The following is an 8,704-nucleotide window of genomic DNA, read 5'->3' as shown; positions in this document are numbered from 1 at the left end:
GTATATAATACACGTCAGTCAGCAGTGGCTGATAGTGTCAGACTTCTCAGTAATTTTTTCTCCTAAAAACCTGTTAGGTTCTTAGTGCGTCCGTGCTTGCATTTAAAAACCGCACGTGTGTGCCTGTCGGTGGCAGCGTACAGGTGCACTTGTGTGCGTTTTTCACAAACTATTATATAAAGCACAAGTATAGTGAATACACGTCAGCACAGCATTGCAAAATGCGCAAGGGCGTTGGCAAGGAACAAGGAAGTGGACGTGATGGTGGTGCAGGCAGAGGCCGAGGTCGTGGGCAAGCTCTAATTTCGCCACAACAAAGGGCCACATCTAGTCGCTCGCACGTCCTGTCCCAAATTCTTGGGGACCGCAGCAGTACACCGCTCTTGAACCAAGACCAGTGTCAACAGGTTGTTAGTTGGATAGCGGATAATGCTTCCAGTCAGATTGGCATTACCACAAACACTCTGTCTTCCACACGGTCAAGTGTCAGTAGCTGTGATACTGCACCGCACATTTCAGAACCTGATCCTCCTTCCTACCACAAGGCTGAGTACACGTCCTCGGACATTAATGATCCCACACTTGGACACTCGGAAGAGCTGTTCACGTTTCAATTCGCACATTCTGGCCTCTCGCCAGCTCATGTTGAAGTGGGTCATGAGGAGATCGTATGTACAGATGCCCAAATATTTGAGCAGCCACGTTCTCACGAAGTTGGCAACGTGTCTCAACAAAGGGTGGACGATGATGAGACACATATGTCAGGAAGTCAGGAGGAGGAGCAGGGTGCGGAAGAGGAAGACGACGTGGTGGATGATCCAGTAACTGACCCAACCTGGCAGGAGGATATGCAGAGCAAGGACAGCAGTGCACAGGGGGAGGGAGGCGTAGCATCCCAACAGGCAGTAAGAAGCAGGGTGGTGGCTCCAGGCAGAAGTCAGGCAACCGTTCCCCGGAACAACACGACACAAGGTGCCTGTACAAATGTTAGGTCTTCCCGAGTCTGGCAGTTTTTTAAGTTGGCTCCAGATGATTCTAAAAAGGCCATTTGCAACACCTGCCGTGCCAGCATCAGCAGGGGTACCAAAACTAGCAGCCTGACCACCACCAGCATGATCAGGCACATGTCAGCCAAGCACCCGACTTTGTGGGAAGTACAACAGAGTCGAGGAGCAGTGCTTGCTGATGTCACTGCTACGTCTTTGCTGGTTGTGCATGCGAGCCAATCCCCTGTCCATGCTGCCTGCGAACAAGCCTCCTCCGGTCCTGCACCTGCAGTTGCCTACGCAGAAATAACACCATCATCAAGCACGTCCTTGTCACAGCGCAGCGTTCAGTTATCCATTCAGCAAACCTTTGAACGCAGGCGCAAATACACTGCCAACGCCCCACATGCCACAGTTCTAAATGCTAACATTTCGCGACTGCTTGCGCTGGAAATGTTGCCTTTTAGGCTGGTGGAGACAGAAGCATTCCGCGACCTGATGGCGGCAGCTGTCCCACGTTACTCGGTCCCCAGCCGCCACTATTTCTCCCGGTGTGCCGTCCCCGCATTGCGTAACCACGTGTCACAAAACATCACACGTGCCCTGAACAACGCTGTTTCACCCAAAGTCCACCTAACCACAGACACGTGGACAAGTGCTTGTGGGCAAGGCCGCTACATCTCGTTGACGGCACACTGGGTTAATATTGTGGAAGCTGGGATCCAGTCTGAGCGAGGGACGGAACACGTCCTTCCCACACCAAGGTTTGCAGGCCCTACCTCAGTCAGGGTTTCACCCACACTCTATAGCTCTGGAATGTCATGCTCTTCAGCCTCCTCCTGCGCATCCTCATCCACTTTACCCTCCACACCAGTCCCAAGCTGGAAGCACTGCAGCACTGCCTCGGCGAAGCGGCAACAGGCTGTGCTGAAGCTAATCTGCATAGGTGACAAACCCCACAATGCAGAAGAGGTGTGGACAGCTCTGAAACAGCAGGCAGATCACTGGCTCACACCTCTGAACCTAAAGCCAGGAAAGGTCGTGTGTGACAATGGCCGGAACCTGGTGGCGGCTTTGAGGTGAGGCCAGCTGACACATGTTCCATGCGTGGCCCATGTGCTCAACCTCGTGGTTCAGCGGTTTCTAAAGTCATACCCAGAGCTGTCTGATCTGCTGGTAAAAGTTCGCCGCCTGTCTGCACATTTTCGAAAGTCACCTACTGCTTCAGCCGGCCTTGCCGGCTTTCAGCGCCGTTTGCATCTTCCGGCTCACAGAATGGTGTGTGATGTCCCCACGCGTTGGAATTCAACTCTGCACATGTTGGTCAGGATATGTGAGCAGAAGAGGGCAGTTGTTGAGTACCTGCATCACCTAAGCCGTCGGGAAATGGGTCAAACTCCACACATAACACCTGAGGAGTGGAGATGGATGTCCGACCTATGTACCATCCTCCAAAACTTTGAGGACTCCACCAAGATGGTGAGTGGTGATGACGCCATTATTAGCGTCACCATACCGCTACTCTGCCTTCTAAAACGGTCTCTGCTCAAAAACAAACATGATGCATTGCAGGCGGAGCGCGATGAGTTGCAGCAAGAAACAGTAGTGGGTGTGGGTGATAACACACAGCCCAGCCTCGTCTCATCACAACGTGCAGTGGAGGACTATGACGAGGAGGAGGATGAAGACATGGAGCAACTCTCCGGCCAAATTGAGGATATGACATGCACACCAGTCATATCCTCGGTTCAGCGTGTCTGGCCAGAGGACAGGGTAGATGAGGAGGAGGAGGAGGAGGAGGAGAAGGACAGCATGTTCAGTCATCGTGTTGGTCAGGCTACTGAAGTCCTGGCTGTTAAGAGTCTGGCGCACATGGCTGACTTTATGGTAAGCTGCCTGTCTCGTGACCCTCGCGTTAAGAACATCTTGGCCGACAATCATTACTGGTTGGTAACACTGTTAAGGCTACTTTACACACTGCGATATCGGTCCCGATATCGCTAGTGTGGGTACCCGCCCCCATCTGTTGCGCGACACGGGCATATCGCTGCCCGTGCCGCACAACATCGCCCAGACCCGTCACACATACTTACCTGTCCGGCGACGTCGCTGTGACGGGCGAACCGCCTCCTTTCTAAGGGGGCGGTCCATGCGGCGTCACAGCGACGTCACTGAAACGTCACTGAACCGCCGCCCAATCGCAGCGGAGGGGCGGAGATGAGCGGGACATAACATCCCGCCCACCTCCTTCCTTCCGCATAGCGGCCGGGAGGCAGGTAGGGAGAGCTTCCTCGCTCCTGCGGCGTCACACGCAGCGATGTGTGCTGCCGCAGGAACGACGAACAACCTCGTTACTGCTGAAGTAACGATAATTGGGAATGGACCCCCGTGTCGCCGATTAGCGATTTTGCACTGTTTTGCAACGATGCAAAATCGCTAATCGATGTCACACGCAACGGCATCGCTAATGCGGCCGGATGTGCGTCACGAATTCCGTGACCCCAACGACTCCGCATTAGCGATGTCGTAGCGTGTAAAGCCCGCTTTAGACCCACGCTACAAGGAGAACTTTATGTCTCTTATTCTCGAGGCGGAGAGGTCAACCAAAATGCAGCAGTTCCGGAAGGCCATAGTCACGGAAGTAGGCAAAGCATTCCCCTCACAAAACGCTAGCGGCAGAGGTCAGGAATCAGTGGACAACCAAGGCGTACAGCCGAGAGAGGCACAAGTCCAATCCGCCAGAGGTAGGGGAACAGTCTTTAAGATGTGGGACAGTTTTCTCAGCCCCTCACGTACCACAGCCCCTGAGGTGCGGGGTAGTGCCACAAGAAATCCTAAGTTTGCCCAGATGCTCAAGGAGTACCTTGCAGATCGAACAACTGTACTCCGACATTCCTCTGTGCCTTACAATTATTGGGTATCCAAGGTGGACACGTGGCATGAATTGGCTCTCTACGCCTTGGAAGTCCTGGCCTGCCCTGCCGCTAGCGTTTTGTCAGAGCGTGTTTTTAGTGCCGCAGGTGGAATCATTACAGATAAACGCACCCGCCTGTCAACTGAAAATGCTGACAGGCTGACTCTGATCAAGATGAACAAGGGTTGGATTGGGCCAGACTTCACCACACCACCAGCAAATGAGAGCGGAATTTAAAGTTTGTAACGGGAATTTGCCATGTACCTCCACTCACCCATGGGTACACACTTCTGGACTTTGGATAATCGCTGGACTGCTCCTCCTTCTCCTCATGTGCCACCATGATGACCGTTACAATAGTTAGGCCGTTGTTTCAGGTATACCCCCAGTGGTAAATTTTTTCGCCCATTCTTTGCACAATGGACATTACAACGCCAGGAGACCCGCTCCTTTGCAATGGGAACAATGTTTTGAGGCCCTCATGCACGTCTCTATTCAGGGACAACGTGGAGCCTCCCAATTTTTGGCTGCCCTGCCTAAGGGCTATACTATAATACACCCACTTCCTGACAATGGACACTTAATGTTTTGAGGCCCTCATGCACGTCTCTATCCAGGGACAACGTGGAGCCTCCCAATTTTTGGCTGCCCTGCCTAAGGGCTATACTATAATACACCCACTTCCTGACAATGTACACTTAATGTTTTGAGGCCCTCATGCACGTCTCTATCCAGGGACAACGTGGAGCCTCCCAATTTTTGGCTGCCCTGCCAAAGGGCTATACTATAATACACCCACTTCCTGACAATGGACACTTAATGTTTTGAGGCCCTCATGCACGTCTCTATCCAGGGACAACGTGGAGCCTCCCAATTTTTGGCTGCCCTGCCTAAGGGCTATACTATAATACACCCACTTCCTGACAATGGACACTTAATGTTTTGAGGCCCTCATGCACGTCTCTATCCAGGGACAACGTGGAGCCTCCCAATTTTTGGCTGCCCTGCCAAAGGGCTATACTACAATGGACCCACTTCCTTACAATGGGCACTTCAGGTTTACAGGCCCTCATGCACATCTCTATCCAGGGACAATGTGTAGCCTCCCAATTTTTGGCTGCCCTGCCAAAGGGCTATACTACAATAGACCCACTTCCTTACAATGGGCACTTCAGGTTTACAGGCCCTCATGCACATCTCTATCGAGGGACAATGTGGAGCCTCCCAATTTTTGGCTGCCCTGCCAAAGGGCTATACTACAATAGACCCACTTCCTTACAATGGGCACTTCAGGTTTACAGGCCCTCATGCACGTCTCTATCCAGGGACAACGTGGAGCCTCCCAATTTTTGGCTGCCCTGCCAAAGGGCTATACTACAATAGACCCACTTCCTTACAATGGGCACTTCAGGTTTACAGGCCCTCATGCACGTCTGTATGCAGGGGCATTGGTGAACCTCACAATTTTGGACTGCCCTGGCAAAGGAAAATACTACAAAGACTCACTTCCTCAAAATGGGCACATTAGACTCAGAGGCCTTTATGTACGTCTCTTCTCAGGGACATCGGAGTGCCACACAATGTTTTCACGTAAAATCTTTCATGTATTAATCTCAAAAAGTAACATACATTAGCTCTATCTCACTATTGGGTATGTGCCCTTAACATTTCCGCCATGAAAATTCATTTTGGTGTCATTTTGGAAGGTTTTCTGGTGAGTCCGTAAAAATGGCGTAAAACGCGGACAAAATTGTTCACAGCTGTGACTTTTGAGTGATAAATTCTTCAAGGGATCTTCCCCATGCTGTTGCCATGTCATTTGAGCACTCTTCTGAGACTTTTGTGCCATTTTTAGGGTTTCTACATGCTGCCGGGGGTCATTTCACAAAAATACTCGGGTCTCCCATAGGATAACATTGGGCTCGGTGCTCGGGCCGAGTAGACGAGTATCTTGGGATGCTCGGCCCGAGCCTTGAGCACCCGAGCTTTTTAGTACTCGCTCATCACTACTTATGAGTAATGGCACACCTGTCAGCTTTACAATAGATCCTGCTTAAATTTCATTATCATACGGATTGTGCTGGAAATTGCCTTTCTACTCTGCATATCTGACTGTAGGTATTGTGTTCTTTTCATTTTAGGCCTCATTTTGTTTTCGGTAAACAGTAAAATGTGCTTTACCAAAAATTTCTATCTTGGTCTCATCCATCCACAAAACAGTTTCCTAGAAGGATTTTGCCTTACTCAAGTACATTTTGGGAAACTGCAGTCTAGCTTTCATATATCTCTGTGTCAGCCGTGAGGTCCTCCTGGATCTCCTGCCATTTGCGTTTCATTTCATTCAGCTGGCGAAGGATTCTTCGTGCTGACACGGATGCACCCTGAACCTGCAGGATAGCTTGAATTTCTTTGGAACTTGATTGGGGCTGTTTATCCACCATTCGGATTCTCCCGCATTGCAATCTTTTATTAATTGTTTTCTGCCATCTAAGTTGAGGTAGATTACCGTATTTATCGGACCATAAGACGCACTTTTCCCCCCCAAATGTTGGGGGGGAAAGTGGGGGGGTGCATCTTATGGTCTGAATATAGTGCTGCGGAGAATGAGGGTGCTGCGGTGGAGCGGGTCATCGGGGGCACGAGCAGGCTGTAGCAGCCTGCCGTGACCACGTGGACCCGCTCATTTAATATGCACGCCCATCCTCCCACCCATCATCTCTCAGCGCTGAAGCAGGCACTGACAGGTGGGCGGGATGATCGGCGAGGGATAAACAGCCGTCCTATATGATCACCCCTGGCAACTGCAGCCTCGAGTGATCATGAGCGGCTGTATTTACTGCCCCCCCGCACATCATCATCAGTGCGGGGGGCAGTGAATCAGTACACATTACTCACTGTTCCCCTGCAGCACCGCAATCTCCTGTCTGTGCCGTGGAGACTAGCGGCGCGCACAGCAATGACGTCATCGCTGTGCGCACATGTCCACACGCAGGCGCCGGCATATACCACCAGAGGACATCGCGATGCTGCAGAGGAACAGGGACGGCTCCTCTCAGCGGCGCTGCCGCTGACACAGATGGTAAGAGGAGCGATGCTGCAGGGAGTGAGGTCAGGTAAGGTGAGTATGAACGTTTATTTTTTTTTTTATGTGCCACAGGATGCGGCCATACACCAGGATGATGGGGGTATATGTGCAGGATAGGGGTATATTATGAGCAGGCTGGGGCATATATGAGCAGGCTGGGGAGTATATGAGCAGGCTGGGGAGTATATGAGCAGCCTGGGGAGTATATGAGCAGCCTGGGGAGTATATGAGCAGGCTGGGGAGTATATGAGCAGGCTGGGGAGTATATGAGCAGGCTGGGGAGTATATGAGCAGGCTGGGGAGTATATGAGCAGGCTGGGGAGTATATGAGCCGGCTGGGAAGTATGTGAGCAGGCTGGGGAGTATGTGAGCAGCCTGGGGAGTATATGAGCAGCCTGGGGAGTATATGAGCAGGCTGGGGAGTATATGAGCAGGCTGGGGAGTATATGAGCAGGCTGGGGAGTATATGAGCAGGCTGGGGAGTATATGAGCAGGCTGGGGAGTATATGAGCAGGCTGGGGAGTATATGAGCAGCCTGGGGAGTATATGAGTAGCCTGGGGAGTATATGAGCAGCCTGGGGAGTATATGAGCAGGCTGGGGAGTATATGAGCAGGCTGGGGAGTATATGAGCAGGCTGGGGAGTATATGAGCAGGCTGGGGAGTATATGAGCAGGCTGGGGAGTATATGAGCAGGCTGGGGAGTATATGAGCAGGCTGGGGAGTATATGAGCAGGCTGGGGAGTATATGAGCAGCCTGGGGAGTATATGAGTAGAAGGGGAGTATATGAGCAGCCTGGGGAGTATATGAGCAGGCTGGGGAGTATATGAGCAGGCTGGGGAGTATATGAGCAGGCTGGGGAGTATATGAGCAGGCTGGGGAGTATATGAGCAGGCTGGGGAGTATATGAGCAGGCTGGGGAGTATATGAGCAGCCTGGGGAGTATATGAGTAGCCTGGGGAGTATATGAGCAGCCTGGGGAGTATATGAGCAGGCTGGGGAGTATATGAGCAGGTTGGGGAGTATATGAGCAGGCTGGGGAGTATATGAGCAGGCTGGGGAGTATATGAGCAGCCTGGGGAGTATATGAGTAGCCTGGGGAGTATATGAGTAGCCTGGGGAGTATATGAGCAGCCTGGGGAGTATATGAGCAGGCTGGGGAGTATATGAGCAGGCTGGGGAGTATATGAGCAGGCTGGGGAGTATATGAGCAGGCTGGGGAGTATATGAGCAGGCTGGGGAGTATATGAGCAGGCTGGAGAGTATATGAGCAGGCTGGGGAGTATATGAGCAGGCTGGGGAGTATATGAGCAGCCTGGGGAGTATATGAACAAGCTGGGGAGTATATGAGCAGGCTGGGGAGTATATGAGCAGGCTGGGGAGTATATGAGCAGGAATGGGAGTATATGAGCAGGCTGGGGAGTATATGAGCAGGCTGGGGAGTATATGATAGTGTCAGCAGCAGATCCTCGGCCCATAACAGTGTGTCATGACCACATTTTTTGCTTAAAATTTTCTTTTCCTATTTTCCTCCTCTAAAACCAGGGTGTGTCTTATGGTCCGGTGCGTCTTATAGTCCGAAATATACGGTAGCTATGGTGCCATGGGTTCTAAACTGCTTGATTACGTTGCGCACTGTGGCTAAAAGAACATCAAGATCTCTGGAGAAGGACTTGTAACCTTGAGATTGATGATATTTTTCAACAATTTTGGTTCTCAA

Source organism: Anomaloglossus baeobatrachus, chromosome 9 (genome assembly GCF_048569485.1).
Source record: "Anomaloglossus baeobatrachus isolate aAnoBae1 chromosome 9, aAnoBae1.hap1, whole genome shotgun sequence".
Lineage (NCBI taxonomy): Eukaryota > Metazoa > Chordata > Amphibia > Anura > Aromobatidae > Anomaloglossus > Anomaloglossus baeobatrachus.
This window is presented reverse-complemented; position numbering follows the sequence as displayed.